General features: G+C 43.7%; 1 protein-coding gene across 6 annotated transcripts in view; it reads left to right on the forward strand.

Moving 5' to 3' along the window:
• The window catches only part of NAP1L4 (nucleosome assembly protein 1 like 4), a 1,162,803-nt gene that overhangs the window by 542,274 nt on the left and 596,163 nt on the right, over positions 1 to 24,366 (forward strand). The window lies entirely within an intron of this gene.

Consider the following 24,366-nt stretch of genomic DNA (forward strand, 5'->3'; position numbering starts at 1 on the left):
TAAAGAAATAGAACGCCTACACGAAGAGAGATTAGAGGCAGACGAGTTCGAACAAAGCGAGGAAGAAGGGTCAGGACTGCCCGCAGGACAGTCGGACACCATAGCCTATGTAGGTAGAGGAAGATCTTGTAATAAGAATCAGACTAGATGTCTTACTGACTCGATACGTCCGATATGTCCAGATAATAACAGGAATTTCCAAATACCTATAATTAATATAAGGTCTAACGAGCATTCGTTCCAAACCGCCGACAAACTACTCCGAGAACGAAGGGGTTATCATTTTCTCGATTCTATGGACGAACAAGATTTAGCCAGGGCAGCTGTCCATTGGGTGGACAGTCCCGGAAAATATAGTGATGATACAGTAGTACGCACATTTTTGAATCTCACCCCAGATGAACAGAGGTTAGCTGGGATTTATATGATTCAACAACTCATTATACTATATCGGAGTCAGCATTCGGACCCTGGTCCCTTACCTGACATACTGACTGAATTGCTTATGAATAAATGGAGAGGTCCAGGTACTAAATTAATTAAAGAAATTCTAGAATCAAGAAAGCAGTATATTCTTTTTGTATGCTCAGAGCAGGTCTCAGTGCCCGTCAAGGAAAGAACCACGTATCACATGGATAGACAGAATCCGTTACGAGAAGTGCACCCAATAAAAGGCGAGGACAACGAGTTTAAGCGCGTATTTGTATATACGCCCATATCAAAAATAGAATTGTTACAAATGAAGAAAGTGGTACCCAGTCATGACAAAGATCCAGCGGGTTTTCACCGAGAAATTAAAGACATGTTACTCATGGGAGAGTATACCTATCCCGACATTATGACAATATTAAAGGTATTGATGCCTGCTGGCATTTATGAAAAACTCAAGGAAAAAGAGTGGGAGGTAGGTGACCAAAAGATAGAGTGGTCAGTGTTAGAAGCGGAAGAAAAGGCCCGAACTGCAGGAGCAGGACTTGGGGATAAAACTAAAGCATTACCAGGTTTACTAGTACAGGTACTGCCACGTTTATTAACTACGAAAAAGGAAGATTGGGGAACGATTTCAGCCTGTAAGCAGAAGCAAGATGAAGACACTAGTGATTACTATGCCCGATTTGAAAAATGTTTTGGTATAAATAGTGGCATAAAAGCCAGTAGCGAATCATACCCGCATCTGTTTGTAACAAAATTAGTAGAAAATGCCCTGCCCCCAGTAAAGAATAGAGTATTAAAATTCGAGAGTACCTGGCAAGGTAACACTCCATCACAAATGTTACAAATGCTACAGTACCATCACAATAGAATTAGAGAGGAACAAGAACATGAACACAGACGCATGAAAGACACGAAAATGAAAATGCTAGTTTCCCAGACAGTTCCAGCGGAAGGACATAAAAAGGGTATGACACATTCCGATTCAGCAGGACCTGTAAAAGGGACATGCAATTATTGTAAAAAGCCAGGTCATTACGTACACGATTGTCCAGTTTTAAAACATAATATCGCCATAGGTAAAACACAAGAAAGATCACGGCCGCTCAGACAAGATCAGAATGAACAAGGAGCTATGCAGCATGCCCAGGCCATGCCAGCCGCACAACAGCCAATACAGTTTGTGCCAGCTGCATCACCGTTGCCTGTTACTGCCACACAGACAACAACACGACAAACGTATCAGACCGCACAGTATGAATATCCCGAGTATCAGCGTTACGCATGAACAAGCCTAGAGAGGGAAGTTGATTTACCCCTTATCGAGATTCCTGTAGATCAAGAAGGACCTTATGTACATAGTGAATTATTAGGCCAAGATAGGAAGTTTTTACTCGATACAGGGGCAAGTCGAACAACTATAAAACGTAGTGAAGTTCCAGGGGCACCCCTCTCAGGCTCTCAGAATATTTCCCTTGGTTTTTCAGGAAAACCTATTGTTAATGAAGTGTCACAACCACTGCCACTTACGATAGGACCTCTGACCCGAACTACAGATTTATTGCTTACTAAATCATGTCCAGAAAATCTGTTAGGAATTAAAACCCTGAAAGCTCTAGGAGCCATAATATGTTGTTCTCCGGAAGGTGTAAGGTTGTTTTTGCGTGATTTTAAAGGTCACTATGTGTCTAGAGACATGGATCCCCGACTGCAGATTTTACCTACACATCTATGGGCACAAGGCCCTACTGATGTTGGTTGCATGAATATTACACCATATCGAGTCACATTAAAGGCAGGAGTGGTGCTACCACGAATGCGACAATACAAGTTACCACCAGATGCTGTAGTGGCTTTACTACAAATCATTGACGAGCTCATTGCCCAAGGAGTAGTTGTGGAAACAGACTCCAATGTATGTAATTCACCGATAATTCCGATTCTTAAACGAACAGATCCAAAGGCCCCGCCAGTATATCGATTGGTTATTGATCTGCGCGAATTAAACAAGTGCATTGTGCCACAATTTCCTGTGGTCCCAGATATCTCGTCATTACTGACAGCCATTGATTCCGAAGCAACATTCTTTACTGTAATTGATCTCAAGAATGCCTTTTTCAGTGTCCCAATAGATCCGGAAAGCCAATATTTGTTCGGATTTAGTTTAAATGGACGTAGCTTTAAATTCTCACGCGCACCTCAAGGATTTACAGAAAGCCCCAGCATCTATAGCCAAGCACTGAAACGAGAACTCGATAGTATCCACATGCCAGTTAACACTGTTCTGCTGCAATACGTCGATGATCTGCTGATCACCGCAAGAAGCGAACCGGAATGTGAAAAAGCATCACTGACAGTTTTACAATTTCTAGCCGAAAAGGGGCACAAGGTGTCCCCTTCTAAGCTGCAATTCTGTGTCCAGCGAGTTGTTTATCTTGGACACTCGCTGTCCAAGGAGGGAAGGCAGCTTACACCCGACCGCATTCAGTTAATAGCTAACATGCCTATACCTAAGACACAAAAGGAGGTACGAGCTTTCATAGGCCTCACTTCATATTGTAGGCAGTGGATCCCTCAGTATGCATTTCTAGCAAAACCACTCATTCAGTTAACCACACAGGAGGCAGCCACATCGACTGTTCTCCCTTGGACTCAAGAACATACACAAGTTTTTGAAAGCCTAAAGAAAGCTTTATGTCAAGCACCTGTTTTAGCAACACCATGTTACAGAAAACAGTTTACACTCTTTGTTACAGAACGCGAAGGTACTGCCCTGTCAGTACTCACACAGGATCAAGCAGGAGCACACAAACCATGTGCTTATTTTTCTAGTACATTAGATCCCGTAGCTCAGGCTTTGCCTGCATGCCTGAAATCAGTGGCAGCGACAGCTTTAGCAATCAGACAAAGCGATGCCATAGTGTTAGGACATCCATTGACAGTTCAAGTACCACATGCAGTAGAGGTTCTTGTAAATAGAACACAAACACAACACTTGACTATAGCGCGACTTACAGGGTACGAACTTACATTGTTTCAGCCACATATAGAAATCAGACGCTGTAACACATTGAATCCTGCCACACTTTTGCCAGTAACCGGAACAGACCCACTAGCTCATGACTGTATTGAAGTTATTACTATAACGACAAAACCCAGACAAGACCTGACAGATGTTCCATTGTCCGATCCAGACCTGACGTTGTATGTAGATGGTTCATGTATGAGAACAAGTGCAGGAGAATTAGTGGCCGCTTACGCAGTCACAACAGATACTGAAGTCATTGAAACTAATCGTATAAATACTTTGTCAGCTCAAGCCGCAGAGCTCATCGCTCTGACACAAGCCTGTATTCAAGCCACAGATAAAAAAGTCAACATATACACTGATTCACGTTATGCATTCGGAGTTGTACACGACTTCGGCGTACTGTGGCGAGAGAGAGGTTATTTAACTTCCCACGGTGCCCACATTCAGAACGGACCCCTCATTCATGCCTTATTAGATGCGATACATCTACCCACTGCAATATCTATTATGAAATGTAAGGCTCATACAAAGATTACTGATATCATTTCCCAAGGCAATGATCTAGCCGACAGAACAGCTAAACAGACGGCTCAAACTCAAACCCCCGACATGACAAAGACAATAGTCCCGACACCGACACATTGTATGACAGTTAAAGATCCTACTCTTGACGTGATTGACATACAGACACATGCTACACCAGACGAAATAAAGAAATGGACTGAATTAGGAGGGATCCAAACGGACCAAGGATGGATGATGAAGGAAAAGTCTGTATGGTTCCTTCCTGATTCAATGGTCCAAGTTATAATTAACACTATACATAGTCCAGCACATCTAGGAGAAAAAGCTATGCTAGACAGCATTCAACACATTTGGTTCAATAAACATTTACGAGCAGCAGCCAAACAAAAGGTCCGTACCTGTATGATCTGTTGCCAGTTTAACCCAGGAAAAAGCGTTCCCGTAGAACAGGGTGGATTTCATCCTCCTAATAATCCTTTTGAAGTACTCCAGATGGACTATATCCAGATGGAACGATGTAGAGGATTCAAATATGTTCTCGTAGTTGTCTGCGCTCTGTCCCGTTGGACAGAGGCGTACCCGGTTTCAGATTACACTGCCCCGACTACTGCCAAACAGTTGGTTCGAGAATTCTTCCCACGATACGGTTTACCACGTGTTGTTCACTCAGATAACGGCCAGCCGTTCTCATCCGAATTAATGAAACACGTTTCACTTTTGTTAGGTTATCAGTGGAAATTCCACTGTGTCCGACACCCCGAGGCAGCAGGTCTCGTAGAAAGACATAACCAGATACTGAAAATCAGATTGTCCAAAATATGCAGAGAGAAAGGTGTCGACTGGATAGTAGCGTTACCAGTTGCACTCTTTTACATGAGAATGGTAGCACACTCTCGAACAGGGCTATCCCCGTATGAGGTGATCTTCGGTAGACCACCAAATATGTGGGGGACGCCCGTACCACGCAAAATAACTGATATTGACTGTAATATGCTGACAGATTACTTGGCTTCCTTGATGTCTGCACTACAATCTTGTCGTTCACAGGTAGCTGCAGCCTTTCCCGACCACACCGAGGTGAAACCCCATGACGTGGTTCCGGGGGACCTGGTCTTTGTGAGGAATTTCGACCGAAAGACTCAGCTGGAGCCCAGGTGGAAAGCACCCAAGTTGGTCCTGCTGACCACAAGGACAGCCGTGAAGATCGAGGGCCGCAAGGGCTGGATTCATTCAAGTCATATCAAGAAATTTCATGGACTATCCTCGGATATAGACACTGTGCCCTGCACTCCCTCACAGACTGATTCAAAACTTCCTTTGGTTGAAAAGACTGAAACCGAACTTTACAAACTAAAGCTTAGGCCCAACAAGTCGAGCAATTTGATTGTTTAAGTCCTCTCCAAGGTGAAGCGGTTGAATTGTCTCTGACATGTATCCCTTGGACCTGAGTAGAGAAAATACCCGGAAAATGTTGAAACGACAGGCGTATTGTAAATCACTGCGTAGCCACTGCATAGTGACATTATTAATTCTGCTTTTATTAAGTCTTTTAATAATTATTACAAGTATGTTGTTGCACATATGTTACCCTATTTCTAGACATGTTTATAATATTGCTGCTGAACATTCTTTTAGTGACTTACCTCCACATGAATTGTCTTATAGACTTGCGCTGCGCAATAACACTTTCATTAGTATGTTACATCATTCCCATCAGACTAGTAATGCTACTAATTGTTGGGTGTGTGGTCGGCTCCCTCCCTATCAGAATTATGAAGGAGTCCTGCCATTCTTTCCACACCCATTTACACACAATGGCTCCTGTGGAGCATGGTTTAGTTTAATCAATTCCATAGACTCAGACACAGCAGTTTACCAAGATCTTTGGGTATGGGGAAACCTGAACCTAGTTTTACTCAAGGTCTGTTACCGCGACGAGGAGGGTCGCCCCAAAAGAACAGGAACTGATCTAGAAAATGAAGTATATGGATTAGGTAATTTTACACCTAATCTCATGATTCTAAATGTCGTATCCGAAATTGAACTAGTCTTGCCCACCATGTCAGTATTCCCAGCGAAGGGTGAATTATGTGTAAGAAAAGTTGGTTCCATACATATGGGCCATAGTAAATGCACCACTACAGTAGAATTCAGTGATCAAGGCAAATCTTTATTTAGAGCTTCTCGCCATTCCTACTTTGTATGTGGTCAGACTGCATATATGCGTTTACCTCTAGATTGGGATGGTACCTGCTACATTGCATTCCTTTTGCCACCTGTTTTCCTAGCTCCTCCTGATTATTACAGAAATATTCATTTAGTACACAACAGAGAGCGGAGAGATCTCCCCATTGTCGATTACACTGAGACGGCATGGGACAAGTATGTAGATTTTAATAAAGGCATCTTTCCCTACATAGGTACCGTTACTAATAGTAAGCTGATACGTAGATTAACTAGAACCCTTGAAGCAGTAGTGAATGAGACTATTTCCGCCTTAGGCAATTTAACAGAAGAGCAGTCTGCTATGCGGATTGTTGTGCTTCAAAATCGTCTTGTCCTTGACGTCATCCTGGCTGATAGGGGCGGAGCTTGTAGGGTCATCGGATCAAGCTGCTGCGTATTCATACCAGAAAATTCGCCATCTGTATATAAAGCCATCACTCGCCTTCATAAGATTGTAAGCCAGATACACCAGAACCCAGGGACTTGGACTTGGTCCAGTTGGTTTTGGAGTGTGATATCAGCCTGGGGATGGAGAGTTTTATCCTTCCTAGGTATTGGCCTTCTCATACTATTCAGTTGCTGTCTATGTCTACAATGTGGACCAGCGATCTGTGGTCTGTGTGCCACATCGTGTATTCCACCACCAAGATTTCATTCGTCACGGAAGAAGAAAGAAGAACAAATGATGCTATATGAACAGATCAATGGATTAATGAAGATTGATATCTCTTGAAGGGCAAGTAGGGGACAAGGAGGGAATGTGGAAATATGGATTTTTCTGGTCAGTTATGTCCCCTATCTTGGACCCCAACGGTTCTATGTGCATATCACAAGTACATGTATGTTCCCTCCAGTTCCAGTTATGAAGACGCAAATACATGTGCGTCCAACGTCAACATGTCCTCTGTCAGATCCGCCATGAATAGGCCGGATATTCCATTCCTAAATATGAAAGGCCACCAGCTTTATATGGTTCACTTATGCCATTTTACAGTCCAGGCAAGTAGGCCCTGATTCTGTCATCAAAACTCTTCTTGCTTTCTGCCTCTGAAAGCTCCAGTCTGAGCCTGCATCTGTGACCATGAACTTTGTCTCATTCTCTGCGCGGCTCACGAAGCCTGACATCAGCCTATTCTCTGCCAAGAACTGTATTTCACCTTCGAATTATCTGCTTCCCCCTCAGCCGATGCATTCCTGCCTAGTAGTTTAAGTAAACATTCTTCCAGTTACCGAGCAAAAGGCCCGGCTTCTCTGCCCTTATGCAAGTAATTCATAGCCCTGTCACCATGGAATATTCCTACCCCCTCGCATTCAGTGTAGACACTTAGACGCTTGTACACGCACGCACAGTCAGTATAGAATAGATTCTGTCCGAGAGTCCTTCTTTCTTGGATAACATAGTTCTTTAAACATAGGATGTTAGATATGATTTGGGATTAGGTTGACTTGACCCCCCAGACTTTTTGTCTCCACATGTAGAGCTAAATGTCAAGTCCCCTTCACCCCCTAGTTACACGTCAATTACACGTCATACTGCTGCGCGCGCATCTATGCCAAGTATTATCTTATAGATCCACCTATATATGACATCATAACCAATTATGTTCCTTTTTACTCTTTATTACACCCATTTCTGGTTACGCAGAACAAATCGTCATTTTCCTTATCAATTGTTACGCCTACTGCATTCGCTTCATTGTAATGTATGTACTATAAAAGTTACTTCTTGTCAATAAAGTATGTACTTCACTTCCTGAACCCCCGTGGTGATGGAACTTGGAGCAACCGATTATAATCGATCACTGGAATAAAGCCCATTCCGAAACTCTAATATCACGGATTCTGCCTCTCATTTTACTGAGCTATTTTATAATGTTTCTGTATCAAATTCAGTCCCGGTAAAGGAATTTTATTTACCACAATCAGACCCCTTCCTTACTCCACCTAGATCTGACAATGGTCACCGATGCATCGCTTCTTGAGGAGGCCACATGTTATTGGTGGAGATCAGAAACCTCTGCCCCCCAGCGGAAGCTTGACTCCGCATCATTTTGTTGGAGTTGAGGGCAATTCACTTGGCATTGAAGACCTTCCTGCCCATCATCAGAGGAAGGCTGGTGCAAGTGCTCATAGACGACACCACCGCCATATGGTACTAAAACAAATGTGGCGGGTAGGGTCTTTGGTCCTGTTCCAGGAGGCTCTATATCTCAGGAAGTGACTGGACCGCCAGGGCAGAGGAACTCAGCTGCCGATACTTAGCGCACCAAAAATGGCAGTTGCACCCAGAGGTGGCATAGGACGTCTTCCATCATTGGGGAGAACCCTGGCTCGACTTTTCACCACCCCTGAGATGCTTTCCACAGAGTGGAGCTCAGGACTCTGGTATGCCTTCCCACCGCTGCCTCTCCTGACCTAAGCTCTGAAGATGATCAGGAATGACTGGCCTTCAAGATATCCTCGTGGCAACGGATTGGGTCTGGATAGTGTTGTATTGGGAACTACTGGGTATGAGCATCACTGATAAGCGCTATTTTTTTTTTGCGCTTTCTGTGTTTTTTGCGGTTTGCAGATCAGTCTCTTTAAGTCACCTGTTGTGATGAGCTTTTTGAGAGATTTGCAACATTTATTTCCACCAAAACCATTTGCGATGCCACAGTGGAACTTGAAGTTAGTGCTCGCTTTTTTTTTTGAGGGGTACCCCTTTTGAGCTCATCGGCCAGGTGTGTGAGTAGCTGCAGGCTCATATACCCAGGCTACCCAGTTTTCGGTTCCAGCCTATTACTGAGGGTAACATCTACAGGCATACATGGCTAACTTTTCAGTGGAAACTGAAAACTACCGTATTTCAACTCTAGGTAGCAGCAGAACATTTCTTAAGAAAAAAAATGCCAGCTGACTCAACCGGTATGAGCCTTAAAGCACTTGAGTTTGACATTGTTTTTGATAAATGTACTTCAAAAGATAGTTTTCTATGCACAGATCAATGTGCTGTATTTAAATGACTGAGCAAATAAAACGGCAGGCTCTCTCATCATCATAGTTGTAATATCTATAAGCATAAAAAAATGAACAGCATGTGAACACTTTTTTTTCCTCATTTTAACCAACGATGTTCATCAAAGCATTCCGTTGTACATATGAAGATTGTTCATTTTTTTATACCAGTAAAGATTAAGAAAATATATTTTTTCTACTGACTTACAGTAAAGTGGAGGCACCTTTTAGCGGGAAACAGCTAATATTAAGATGTTTTCAAATGGTGGTCGAAGGCTATGTTGGCCCCTGCTGGCACCCGAGTCTTTTCTTGCATCCTTTATTGCTAACCACTTAGGACTCTTTCTCGCCTGCTTATCAGAAGTTGCTAGATCGGGGCAACATGTTTGCTCATTTTGGGAATCTGTTTGTGTATTGAAGAAAGCCTAATGAAGCCAGTGAAGGTTGTTATCGATCAGCCTAGATGGTTTAATAGTGAATGCACCGTAGCTAACCGTACACTTAGGAACATTTTGACAGCCAAGCCTAGGATTCAGGCTGAGGTCGAAAATGATTTTAAAGTCTATAAAAGCATATTACAAAGGTGAAGAAACGACCTGCGCTAAAGGCAGATTGGGCACAGTAGGAGGTTGCAGCGCTCTATAAGAACAGCAAAACTTTCTGGAGTTTAGATGATAGACTTCATCAGAGGGCCGCCCCCAGCCAACATGCTGCGAGGCAGCGTTTCTGGTAGTGGGTGGGTTTCCCATTTTCAGCTTAATTTTCAAGCCAAGGAAGATGAGAGGTTAGCCCAGTTGTTACTGAGCAGGTTGGAGGGTGTTGCACATATGTCACTGGGATTAGCTGAAGTTACTTTGGCTATTAAGCAAATTCTAGGGGGCTACGCCTGTGGCTTGATGGTATTCCCATCGATCTGATTAAGTGTAAACCCAACGTTTGGGGCCTTCTGCTTACCAATGCTTTTAATATTTTCTTGAGCAATAGGTTACCAAGTTCATGATTGTGCTTAGTGATTGTTCCGATTTTTAAGAAGGGCGACCCAAACACCCCCAGGTGTTATATACCCACTTCTGATTGGCAGGCCTGTGAAGATTCTAGGTAGTATTGTGCTTTCTCGCCTCAAATTCTGGCCTAAACAAAATAAAATTGTTAGCCACTGTCAGTATGGCTTCCTGTCAGGGCTGGGTAGAGTGGAGCAGTGCCTGAATTTGCATCTTATTTTGGGCTAGTATAACATCGCACGGTGCTGTCCACTGTACCTAGCCTTTATGGACCCGTGCACTGTGTTTGAGTGCGTCAATGGTACCTAGTTATGGTTGCTCTTGTTGGCTATGGAAGTTGAAGTCTCTTTGGTCGATTGTCTCCATACCCTTCACATTAACTTGGCTGCCAGGGTTCGATATTTTATCTCTCTGGGAGTACGTCACAGTTTCAACTTTACTGTACGGGGATGATTCAGTACTCATGGCCCGCACACCGAATGCTCTTCGCAAACTTGAGTGTCCCTTTGTATCTTTTGTGAGTGAACTGGATTTATTTACCGCCTTCAGCAAGTCCCACATTATGGCCTGTGGCCCATGTAAAATTAACATCTTGAATTCACCCATTGATAGTAAAATCTTGACTGGTATTAATAGCTTCCCATACCTAGGTATTTACTTTGACTCTTTGGGTACTTTGCGCACTTAAATACGGAATGTTTGTCTGAAGATGTCCAAATCGGCAAGAGCCATACTTAACTTACCGCAGCCTCAAGACCACACTACTTTGCTGCCTTTAATTTATTTATAAAAGCTCACTGTGTTCCAGCTGCTTTATATGTGGCTGGTGTGTGGGGTTACTCTAATCATTTCTCTAATAGGAGGGAACCAGAGTCTGCAGGCGACTCTATTAGCTCCTCAAGCCAGTTCATACTATATTCTACACTCTGAGCGGTCACTGCAGTACTCATCGGTTTTAGTGCACCTAGCACCTCTAATGTTTTGAGTGTCAATTTGGACATCTCAGGAAGCAGGCCTGAATAAAAGCATCAAGGACTACTTAGCCTGTAAGTATGGGCCTGGGTTACCGTGGTTCGTCTATCTGCAGGATTCTTTGTTCCATTGGCCTCTCACAATTTTTTGACACGCCAGAAAGACAAATGGCTAGTCAAGCTTTCTTTTTTGGGACTGAGAGGCTAAGGATGAATCAGTGAAGACCTCTGTTAAGGATTATGTTCAATTTAGGGGAATTAATGACACAATTCTGTATTTAAACCTCCCCTTAATTCGGTGGGAAAGGTTCCTCTTAGCTCGCTTTAGGGCTGGGATAGTTTGACGACTATTACGTGTCCCGCTTAGCCCTGCTAGTTTAGTAGTGGAGACCGCGGGTTTGCCCATGCGATGATGAGTCTCCCAGTCCTCATTTCATTTTTTGCTTTTTTTGCATGTTTTTTAGGATGTATTTTGATCTACTTTCTTAATCTTTTATAAAACATTTAGCGTACAGGCAGTTCAGAATTACTTTACTCTATTTGCAACCTTGAGATAATGTTGAGACGTGCTTTAGAGTTAGTTCTTTTGTTAAAGCAGCGGTTAAAGCACGTAAATCTGTGGAAGTATTGCGATTTCATGTTCTGTGTCTGTTTTGCCAGATAATTTCTAGCACGGTTTTCTTTTACATTTTGTTCATAGTGGGCCCTTGGAGGTTTTTGATATCAGAATTGTATTCACCACTTTTGAACTGAACATTGTGTATGCACTTTACATGTTCCCTCAAACGCTATTTTATAGTTTTATGAATTATGAATTATGTATTTTGTAATTGTACTTTTATGATTTTATTTAAAATCGAATAAAGGCTTTTAAACTGAACGCAACTCAAGATGTTTTGGATTACAATGTTATGCCCAGGCCATAGGAATCGGGTGTATTGGTTTGTGTGACACTTTTTTAGGCATCAAACTACAGCGAAATCCCCCTGAAAACCATGCAAATGGCTGCCGCATTAAGCCATTGCTGACACATTGCCACAACATTGCTGCTGCCTTTATGTAAGCAGAGAAAAAGTGTAGTCTGCCTTTGAGAATTCTTAAAAATGTTATGCTGTAGGTACATCGGCTGTAGTAATTAGGATATCTTCAGACAGTGTTGGGGTAGGCATGTACATCCAGTCTTCTCCACAGTTCTTTACAGGTAAATGGAAATCTACATACACACACTTTCCCTGCTTATTCTCAAGACAGCCATCAATGGAAGTGTTCGCACCACTTCACAATTATTAGATGCACTTCTTTGCACACACACTGTGTGGATTGATTATCAGTTTAAATCATAAAAAAGGCATGGATCATCAGAATTCCTGCACAGTAAAAGGCAATGTTGCTTTTACCGCTACCCAGTCTGTGTATTGGAAGATGTACCCAGTCGTAATCTAAATGTACTGTATAAATTATTGTAATTCAAGACATGCTTGAGTGAATACCACTTATTGTTGATGACCAGCACTCTTTAAATCTTACTGTTTATATTCTACGTTCGTTACCACCTCTTTGTGTCCTAGTAGCTGGAAGTATGGAGACAAAGGATACCATGTGCCACTGTCCAAGTGGAAGCCTGTGTATGGCTTATGTACAGCACAAAGAGAAGTCTTGGCCCTTGCACTTAGTGCAGAATATGGTTGAAATAGACACTTCTGTGGCACTGTGAAACTCTTTACATCTGTGTTTCCAGAGATCTCAGTATAATCCCTTATCTTCTGCTCCGCTTGCAGTCCATTGAAGTTTTGGGAATGTGGAACCAATTGTGAAAGAAAGTAGGGGCTAGACAAGTATGAGAGCCCCTATGAAATTTTTGTCAATTTCAATTGTGGCTTCCTCTGTGTTTTTTCCCCTGCTTCTGATAAGGGTCTTTATAGCTTCTTTGGTTTGCCAGGTCTGTACCAGAAGTGGCATAGTAGAGTACAGTGGGACATGTATTAAGCAGAAAAACAATGCCACAATGAAGGGCGCCTGCGAGTCTCTTCTTTCCATTGCCATAGCGAGTAATCTGACCGTGCTGGCTGTTAAATTCCTATTGGTGATGCTGACCATGATTAATTTTTCCACAAAAACAAAGCTCATGCAGGAGAAGCAACCAATGGAGTACCTGATTAGCATTACGACACATCAAGAGCCCATCTACAAAGCTCTTAGATTCTGCTTTTATATTGCTAAATAATTTGCTTAGCTAGACACCTGATAGTCTTTTATTCTTTTCCTTCTCCACTCCCACCCCCCCCACAATAGAACATTGCCCTGGCACTCTGTAAGTCCTAGTCTGCCCCTTCTTGTATTCCTGCCTCACTGTTGCCACTGTCTCCTTTGTCCGTGGACACTGCCTTATCTACCAGTCACAAACGTTCTGGATAGAGTGGCTTATGAATCAAGAAGATGTTAAAAAGAAAACTATGGGGCGGACTGGGAAGCCTCAAGTTATTCCGCAGAATGTCCCTGGTTCAGGTTTGAACTGTGATGAGCTGAGTAGAGATGCCTCTGAAGGGCCACAGCATGTTTATTGTCAGTGTGAAGGGAAAATAAATATTGTCATTTCTGGAATGTTTGGAATCTATTTTCCACCACGTTGATGTGTGTTGGCATTTTGATATCTCCACATATCTTTATAGTAACCTGAATGTAATGATGACAATGAAAACATTACAGATTAAGTTCTCTGCGTTGCCTATTTTAACACTGGAAAAACGCTGTCTCCATCAGATGTGCAGTTTATTAAAAATATAAACCGATGACCTCTTAATTTTAGAAATTAAAAAATATCCACTGAAATTAACAAAACATAAACACACTGAAATTAGGATACCCTCCCCATACCACATTCTTCCCAGATAAGTTTGTGTTCAGGACCGAGCTTCTTTTCTGCCCAAAATGGTCACTGCATTTCATTTCGGGCAGGCTATCGCCCTTCTAGGATTTCTGCTCCACTTCATCCCTCTGAGCAGGAAAAGTGTCTCCATTGTTTGGACCCTGATAGGCTCTGATCTTGTATATAGATCGCACCAACGGACATCAGGTGGAAGATCAACTGTTTAGGGTTCTCTGGTACAAAAATGGGCAAGGCAGTACAAAAACAAACCATCTCCGAATGGATTGTTCTCTGCATAAAGATCTGCTCCACACTGACGGAGAAGCAGCCTCCAGAAGGCTTACAGACTCATTCCATCAGAGCTAAGGCTGCTACCACCCGATCTAGCATACAAAGTGCTTGTCTTGGACAATTGTCATACAGCTGTGTGGGCATCAGTACATACAGTCACAAAGCTGTACTGTCTCAGCAGTCGGGTCGTCGAGAGAAGCATGTTGTCTGCTCAGCCTGAAGGACTTTTTTTTTATTCTGAGCCAGTTCACAGACCTACCACTAACCCTGGGCATAGTACTACGTAGCACAGTGCAAAAATGCATAGCGGGCATTTTGTGCTTGCTCGCGGTCCTCCACATCAAGTTGCCGATCGCGAGCTTGGAAAATAAACCTCCTGGTGAGATTCTCAACGCGGGGAGGTCAGGTTTCTCATTGCGAGTGATCGTGTTTGCTCGCGACCGCTCACTATGAGAAACTACCAGTCCACGTTGAGAAAGCTGCCGCTTGAGTACAAATCTACTTGAGCGGCAGAAAACAACCGCTTGCACTGTGCAAGATGCCGTTTGCAATGATTGCACAGTACGGACAAGCATCCGGCACTGTGCAATCAATGCAAACAGCTTTTCCCTACCGCACTACGCAGTTCGCGTAGCTACGCGTAGCGTGCATATTGCAAAGTGCACTTCGCGTAGCTACGTGTAACGCTACTACACAAACTACGCCCAGGGTTACCTACCACCTGCGGGGGCATACTGCTATGGTATCTGTTTACAAGGTGAGGAATCTGCAGTTAGACATATACATCGGAAGAACAATTACTTACTTTGATGTCGAGCCCACATCACCACCTACTGGCCTGAAGGAGTACTCATTTCAAGTTTCTGAATCTGATCTGATAACTGTGGACTATTCACAAGGTGAGGACTCTTTGGTTAGATGGAGTATCCCTCAGAAAGATGGTTAACGAAAGGTAATAACTTGTTCTTTTGATGGATACTTTTAACCTCGGATTTCATAATGCTCCAACATAATCCCCTCCTGTTAAAAATCTACGTTAAACCCCTAAAGAAGTGAAATCCTCGTTCAATATGAACTGTCACCATTATGCAGATTACACACGTCATAGAAGTGAAAGAATGAATCCGATTCATAAAGCACCATTGCTACCCAAGGGGTTAAACATTGAAAACCCTTTTTACCTTGATACCTGTGTCAATGGCCAATTCCTTTCAGATATTAACAGGATGCTAACGAATCACCTCAAGTTAAACATGTAAAAAAATGATACTCCATGGGACCACCTACCATCCATCCACTATGTGACCAAAAGAGAATGGCCCACCTCTAAACCCTTCACAACAAGTAAGGAATCTTTGGGTGGTTATGGAGTTTACATTTTCCTTTATGCCTAAAGTGAATAATGTTACAAGTGGATACTTTTACTTGATGTGATGCCTGTAACAAATCTTCCATTATATAGGTTTCCTCAAAAAGTTACAAGCTACTCTCGATCTAGGATTCTGTTTCTGTTCTACTATTACTCTTAGGCACCTCCTGCTGCACATAGTTAACCAAGTGGCTGAGATTAATTTGTGGCACTGTCAGGTGGTTTGAAGCATTGTCTGGTAGTTTGAAGCACTGTATAAGTGCTACAGTAGTAGAAAATACAGTTGAATCCAAAATGTTTTTTAAATTGGTGTGAATGGCCATTTTTATTTTATCGAGAAATGGAGGCTAAAAGCATGGGTTGATTTTTCATTGTAGATTTTAAAGAACACGTAGGCTAGATTTCAAACCTACTTAAAAGAGCTCAGATAGAAGGATTGACCCTTTGATTTTCACTTAGTTGATTGAACCTAGAGTGACCGATGTGGAGCAGGGGCTTTTCTTGTTTCATTGTTTACTTTTTCGATCTCTGCTTTTAGCTGCCTGTAGGAAGACTTAATGTTTCCAATACTTAACATATACTTATAGTAGGCTTTGACCGAGGCCCCTCCTCATCATTTTATGGGTTTCTTGTCTATTTCAGGTCTATCTTCTTGATTTGATATATTTCCCCCCTCTCTTGCGTTTATCCCACCAGGAGCAATTTGATTTTCAGCATTCTGATTGGATTAGTTGGAATTTTCCACTTCTAACTTGGGGCGGACTCCAGTTTTTTCATTGAATTGTATTGTCTTGGGCAAGGGCCATAGAAAGGGCCACATCTGCATTATAGTAGGCACACAAGTTGAAGAGCCACCAGGAGAGCACCAGATTGCACTTCCTTAACCTCAGACTGAACAGTTATTTTGAAGAAAATCACCATCAGATGCTTTCTATTATAGCCCACCCTCGCCTTCTGTGTCTCAGAGGCCTTCGAGCAGCAGGTTGCGCCCACCCATAAGAATTTGAGTACTGGCCCCTCTGGCATACAAAAGGGCTGTGGTGTGTTTCTGTGTGCTTCACGCATTTAAAGTATGCACTTTGATTACTTACAAAGTACAACCTTTACAAAATAAATGAGCAGTTTATTTATCATATAAATCGTTATTACAGATCTGCTTCCATTCAATTCCATGGAGGGCTTTTTACATAATAAAGAATGTTTTACTACTCTTTCCATGACTACTGTTGTTGTATAGCTAACAAGTTAAGCCCTGTGTGAAATTGCCAACACATCCTGCCGAAGAGATGCTGAACAAGTGCACATGCACAGGATCTTCTTGCGAATTGGTGTGTGGTGCTGTTGAAACCAAGCCTGGTCAGGTGTTGCATGGTGTAGCTGAATGTGAAGATGGTTGTGCCTTTAATCAAAGTGCAACTGGTATGCCCAGATGTGGGTCCTCTACTATCTCGTCCATAAGATTCAAGATGCAGCGTACTGAAGAGGCTCAAATAAACTGAAACTGGTCAAGTGTTGCTTGTGTGCTTTTCTGGAGGTTTCCTTGGCTGACAGTACGTAATGGACTGTTCCTATGAAGGGTAAGGTTCCGGAGGGCCTCTTTCTAGAGTGGTTCGGTGGTCGAAACATGAAAAACTGGAATGCAGCATGCGCTATCCCCATTGGCTGAGATTAGTTTAGGCACTCTATCCATTACCTTGTTGTATGTTGTAGTTGACATCATAAGTACGAGTGCTATGCCGAGACGTGGATCCCATGCTTCCTCTGCCTTATGATTTAATCTGCACCCTACTAAAGAGGCCCAATCTTCGGTTGTCTGTGTTCCCTGTTGAAGGGGGCCTTTTTGACAGTTGGGGAGTTACTTTTCCCCAGAAGAGCAGGGTCACTTCTGATTTGCATAAGACAGGCCACTGCCTAGAGCTGTTTGGTGGGTAAAAAACCATGGATTGGAATGCGGCCCGAGCGATCGTCAGTTGCTGTGAATAATTTAAGCATTCCATTCATCATCTTGTTGTTTGTTGTGAGAGCGTTTTATCAAAGGCAGCCATACCTAAAAAGCAAAAAAGAATTGAACTTCATGCATGTACCTCTTAATAAATTAATCTTGCCCATCTCTGGCAAAGCGCTAATGATGGAATTATAATACACAAGCTGCACTGTCCCAGGGAAGGCTTTGGCAGGGCCCCATGTTCTCAAAAGCAACAAAAATAAACACATTGCAAAAGGCATCCCAATATGTCTGATCTTTCTTTTCTCTATAATACACAAATTAGCAAACAAATCGTGCAGCTCAACTCTCCAACTCCATTCACAGGATGGTGTATTGTATTTGTATAGCGCTTACTACCCATATGTAACACCCTGAAACACTTACCCACATGAAGAGAAAGCTACACCAGGTAGTGTGTGTGGTTAGAAGGATGGTGTTTTTTTCTTTGAGTCTTTAAGGAAAGTGTTTTCATGTTTTGCTTGATGACTACGAGTTGCGGTTATTGTGTTATGGGACACCGCTGCTGTGATGGCCGAGGATATATGAGATACGGACGCACAAATAATAACTTTAATAAAGACTAAAACAAATGTCGGCTGCACAGCAATAGTTGGGTCAGAAGGGCAGTGGGATGCTCAGTGTACACCTAAAAGAGCGGGTAATCGGAGAAGGCCCAGTGATCCACAATTGAAGGAAGCACAAACCAAGCAGAAAAGGGTATTGAGTGAAAAGGAGCCAAAAGGCAAGAATTAGAAATGGTGACCTGAGTGATATCCATGTCCTTTTTAGGTTTCGTCTAGACAGTGCATGCATTGTTTCAGTAGCAATGCAAACTACCCCAACAGTGTCGCCCTTTCCCGCTACCCTGCTAAATCGGCTGTGCATTCCCCAATTTAATCAGTGCCTGTTGCCCACAGCTTATTCTAATTACTCTAAGAGGGTGTCTATGCCATGCCGAGAATCAGCTAAAACAGTTACATATTAAATACCCCTACTGAATCGACCATAACTTGATTACACCGTCCACTGTATAATAGGTCCCATGTCACACAGGCAGCAAATCTGCTCAGAGTTCCAGTGACCCAATTAATGCCGGATCACACCACTCGGGCTGCCGCCATTAGTACTCGTCAACCCCAGCCCTCAGGCACCCTTGGGTGCCGGGCTGGTGCATCAGTCAGTTCACGGCACCCCTGCCTGTACTCTAAAGGGTCTTGGGAGTATCCTTCTACTCCTGCTGCTCCAACTGCACCCCTGTCTTCTTGTCTTGGTGTGATTCTCCTCTGGTGTGCCTCGGTCCTTTGCATCTGTGTCGGCTGGCTGTACGCCACCCCTCCAGCCACTCCCACACCTCCTCCCGGGAGACTGCAATTATTCGGAGCCTTGCCGGAAGGGCATCATGTATTTGATCTCTTGTTCACTGCTTTGAAACTCCTCTGCTGTCTTTACACCTGCAAGGTGAAGTCTGTAAAAAGAAAAAAATGAATCTGAGTGTTCTCATAGTGCAGTGGTTCCCAAACATTTTTGACCCGCGGCTCCCTTGACCAATTGGCCTCCAGGCGCGGCTCCCCATTACATTACTTTTTTTTGGCAGAGGGATGTAAGCCTGGTTTCTGTAGTCCTTCCATTTTAATCTCAGCCAAAACCAGCCAGGGACACCGGGGTGCCGCAGCGCACAGTTTATGAACCACTGCTGTACATGTTTCTCCACCGTTTCGAATGAACATGTCCACTGGTTCCACTTTCCCTAGTCTTCCTATGTCTTTTTTGTCCCTTTTTTATTCCCACTTATATCAACCCTCTCCCTCTTACAGTTCCTCAAAAGGCTCTACTATTTAGCGTTTATGTACTCACTGAACTATAAACTCTCATTTTCACTTTCGCTTTAGTCGCCCCTACAGTACTTTGACTCATCTTCTTCATTTCTTAGGAGCAATAGTCTTTAAGTGATAACCCTGTACCTCACCTACATCTACATTAAAAATCATGTCTCTAAAGAATGCATTTCCCTCGTAAACTGTGATTCTCTCACTTTGGTGAAGGAGGGTTGAAAGGGAAATCCAAGGTTCTCATTGAGTGTTGCACTGTGTACTGGGCCTCAGGAGGAAGATGAACTAGTCTATCCACATGTAATGGGCAACCTTGGAGTCTGCAAAGAATACTGAGGGAGTGGTATGACTGAAGTGTGTACTTAAGCTGGCCTTACCTTAAGGCTGTTTAATCCTTGGACTGGAAGACAAAAGCTGTGGCCTCTAAGTTGTCCTTAAAAAGATAGTTTGGTCAGGGAACGGGTTGACAATGGAGCCTCCATGAAGTGTTAATAATCTGAAGCAATTTTTTTTAACAAATGGAGAACAGGGCTGTAGTATTTATACTTGCTGATGAGGGTGAGCTAATTCTGGGTATGCTTGATGGATTTGAGAAGGTTTGCTCGACATCAGAATTAAACTGACTGCTTCAGAGCTGTTAGAAAGAAGGTAATGCAATCCATGACTTGACCTCAAACCTAAGGACTCTAGGTAGAACAAAGAAGCATATGAAGTTGATTCCTCAGGAATCATTCAATCAAAACATTTTCTTTTTTGTTCTAAAAAAAAGTGCCAAGGAAAATAATGTTTCTATAATTTATTGCTTAACATTAGACTCCCTCTGAAACATTCTTAGCCTAAACGTTATACAACATAGAACCCATTTGGAAAAAAATGTATATTTGTATTTATCTGCAAAGAGACAAAAACTCCCTAATAAAACAATCGGAAAAAACTGCACAAGGCACAATGCACTGTCAATACTGACCAGACTCGTGGAACGCAGTATGTAATGTGATCTTATTTTGTATACATCTTGTGAACCACTCAAGTAAGGAGGACACTTGGTCAATAAGTAGCCTATCAAAATATAACTTTGTATGCATCTTTATAGATATATTTTCAACCAATGTGAAAGAAAAATCGGGTCTCATTAGGGCAAAAATGCCATCCGTACCAGTAATGCAGGAGGAACATACACAGGGAAACAACTGATTGGTTCATGTATCAAAAGAAATCTGACATGTAGGCTAACAACTAAAAGCTTGTCATCTGTTATTTGTTTCATTTGTATTAAAAGATCTGGATTTTTAAAATAAATTATAGTCATGTACTTATTAAGTGTGTGAAAACAGTGTACTGCAAATGGGTGTGCCTCTTATTCACATGGGTAAAGTTTCATTCTAGGCTCGTGTACAGGGGTGAGTTGCTGTTTCAGGAGGAATGTCGGGTTTTTTTCTTTTAAAAACAAGAGAGCCAGCTTTGAGATACCATGTCAGTTATATCTCCTGGCTGATCCTAGACCTCACTGGATGAACCCTGCCGAAAGGAGAAACTCCATGCTTTGATAACTGCCCACTTCTTTTAGATTCTCAGTTCCTGCAAATTATTTCTCCTCCAAACAAGTTTCCTGCAAGTAAGAATTGACACGGAAAGGCAAGCTGGAAAAGCTATTTAAAAATACTTATGTTTTCACTTCAAAGACTATCCCTTTACCCTGTTCTGCATCAGCTAAACATCACCAATTTATCTTGCAGGGGTCACTGCAGGCTTTAAAATGAACTCTCAAAGTAGCCACTTGGTCTTACTCTACTGCGGGAATCAAAGCATCTGCTCACTTTTGTTAAGCTAAATACCTGTAACAACTGCTCACATTTGCCCCCCTATGAATTTAAATGAACCACAGCTCTTTAAATGTCAGGAGTTCCTCTTCCTCTCTGCCCCTTTTGGTTGCTGATGTTGAAAGCTTCACAGTCACTTGGAACGCTGGCTCTGCGTCACTCCAGAGGTCCAGGCACTGCACAGCTCGATGCTGTCACAGAAAAGGATACATCTTCCAGATCCTGAAGTCATCCGAAATAGTGCAAGAACTGTACACTTTGCATGTAAACATGAATGGCAATGGGCCCTCTGCTAGCCCATGGGTGTTTACAACTTGCGTGTCTTTTGAAGACACTGACCAGTATGTTTCGTTTTCGTCATTATGATGATTTGACCATTCGCCAGTCCAGTGCTTGAGGTGGAATCTGCAATTACAGCCAGTGAGAACATTGCCTTTACGGCTAACTCAAAAATAACAGTTGATGGACAGAATGCAGAACAATGTCATACATTCACCCAGTACAGAGATCTGGGCCTAAATCCATTGTTTTTTTGCTCGCCGTACCATTCCAGTTTGAACCCAGCCATATGCAAATCAGTCTTGACCCTGTGCCTCATGGGAAAAGTCCAGCCCGAACTGCCAAGCCAGGTCCTCCCTGGACTGGAACCAAGCATCCTAGGACCGGTTTCGGGGTCACCCCTCTTCAGCCAGGATAGCTTGATTCCAGTGGCATGGAGAGCACGGGACTTACGTCTGAGCATACCCGTCCCACTCGGGGTGACAAATGCAAAAACAACAGTTGATTGACAGAATGCAGAACAATGTCATACATTCACCCCAGTACAGAGATCTGGGCCTAAATCCATCGTTTTTTTGCTCACCATGCCATTCCAGTTTGAACCCAGCCATATGCAAATCAGTCTTGACCCTGTGACTCATGGGAACAGTCCAGCCCGAACTGCCAAGCCAGGTCCTCCCTGGACTGGAACCAAGCGTCCTAGGACTGTTTTCGGGGTTTCACCCCTCTTCAGCCAGGATAGCTTGATTCCAGTGGCATGGAGAGCACGGGACTCACGTCTGAGTATACCTTTGCATGTAAACATGAATGGCAATGGACCCTCTGCTAGCCCATGGGTGTTTACAACTTGCATGTCTTTTGAAGACACTGACCAGTATGTTTCGTTTTCGTCATTATGATGATTTGACCATTCGCCATTCCAGTGCTTGAGGTGGAATCTGCAAATACAGCCTGTGAGAACATTGCCTTTACGGCTAACTCCGCAAGAAGATGCTGTAGTTAGCCTGCTATCCGGTCCATGTGCGGCTGGCGATTTCTTCCGGGGCTATGGGTGTTTTTACTCTGGTGCGGCCTGGTGTGGTATGTGTCAGAGTGGGTTATATATTTTTTCAAACCACTTGAAGGCTTTAGCAGAAGAGACAATTGTCTGCTTTAATGTCTCCTGCTCTCCGGTGCGTCCTCAAAAGGCAGCAAGTGCACCACCTAGTGGTCACCAGACACAACGCACTGGGCCTGCACTCCAGAGCTCGTGTAATTCATAGTGCACTCTGCTCAGCAACTGCGACCGTGGCGCCCCTGGATGGTTTTTGCAGCACACCAGGGTGCCGCGGCACACAGTTTGGGAACTACTGTCATAGTGGATATCTCCTTTAGCCCTAGCTGCTTGGAGGAATGTGTCGTGATCACAGTAGTTGAAGATCTTTGCAATTATTGTCTGTGGGGGAACCCCAGATTTGGGTTGGGGCATTATGGTCCGGTGCGCCCTCTCGACCCAGAAGAACTTGGACAGTCTCTTAGGCTTCAGAATGTTTACTATAAAGTCCTCGTGGAAGAGGTCCACACTTGGGCCCTCCACCCCCTTCGGGACACCCACCACCATGATATTATTCCTTCTCGCCATCCCTTCCTGATCTTCAAGCTTGGCTCCCATGGTCTTAGTCTCTTGAGTCAGGGATTGTACTTGTGTTTCCAGGCATTTTGTCAAGGACTGCTGCTGGATTATCTGGGTCTCGGCTGTCGTGACCTTTTTGTTTATTTTCTGAAGATCCACTCTTATTAGGTTAACCTCAACAGTCAGAGTCTATCTTGGACTCTAGTGTGACCTTAAGGTCTATTATGGCTGCCATGATAGCTCCTAGGGAGGGTTCCGCTGCTGCTTCCCCTTCTACTTCATGGTGGGGACTCGGGATAGCATATTTGCCCATTGTTTGTTTGTGGCCCCTTAGGTTTCACAATCTCTTCTCCGGTATTGTCGCTGATGGCCTTTGATCCCTCCCCCTTGTTGGGACCAGCTGGAGCATGTTCCTGGACAAACTCTGTTAGCAGGTTATCCTGCCCACTGGACGAAACTGGTTTCCGTGGCCCAACCCACACCGCATGCCAACCACCCCCTCTTACGATGGTGCCCAAGTAGTCTGGACCCTAAGTTGGCAATTGATCCTCTCAACGGTCAGGCTGGCCTTTCTGCCCTCTCCTCTGGGCATCTCTGAGACACTCAGCACTAACGGGCTATCAGCGGAGAGATCAGAGCCTTGATCTGTGTCTTCTCCAACCACAGGGAAGGAGGGGCACCCGCCGCCCGAGCCCGGTGAATGTTAAAGTACCTTCCCCGAGACCCTGGCTCTGTTGAAATTGCCTTCTACAAAGGGGCTGGGGGGGACCCCTACACATGGATCCAGAAAGGGGAGGGGCGTGTCTGGTATGCGGTGCACCATTTCTCTCATCAATAGTCTCAGTGGGTCTCCCAGCCTTCTCACGCTCATCACTCTGCTGCTCTGGGCCAAGACCTGGGAGTCAGCTGCTTCTCCCAGCTATAAGCCGGCTCTGTGGCTGGTCTGCCTTCCACGCAATCTTGCTGCAGTAGTGTGGTGGGCGGATTAGCACTCCGCGTGCACCTCCAGCCTGATCGTCGCGCCCTTTCGAGGGCCTTGACCACCTGCCATCCTGCTACGGTCACTCCCTTTTCCAAGCCACACTGGGCCGGTCAATTATTGCTTTTTCCCTTTCACCAGACACTAGATG

The sequence above is a fragment of the Triturus cristatus genome, chromosome 3_1 (assembly GCF_964204655.1).
Source record: "Triturus cristatus chromosome 3_1, aTriCri1.1, whole genome shotgun sequence".
Classification (NCBI taxonomy): domain Eukaryota; kingdom Metazoa; phylum Chordata; class Amphibia; order Caudata; family Salamandridae; genus Triturus; species Triturus cristatus.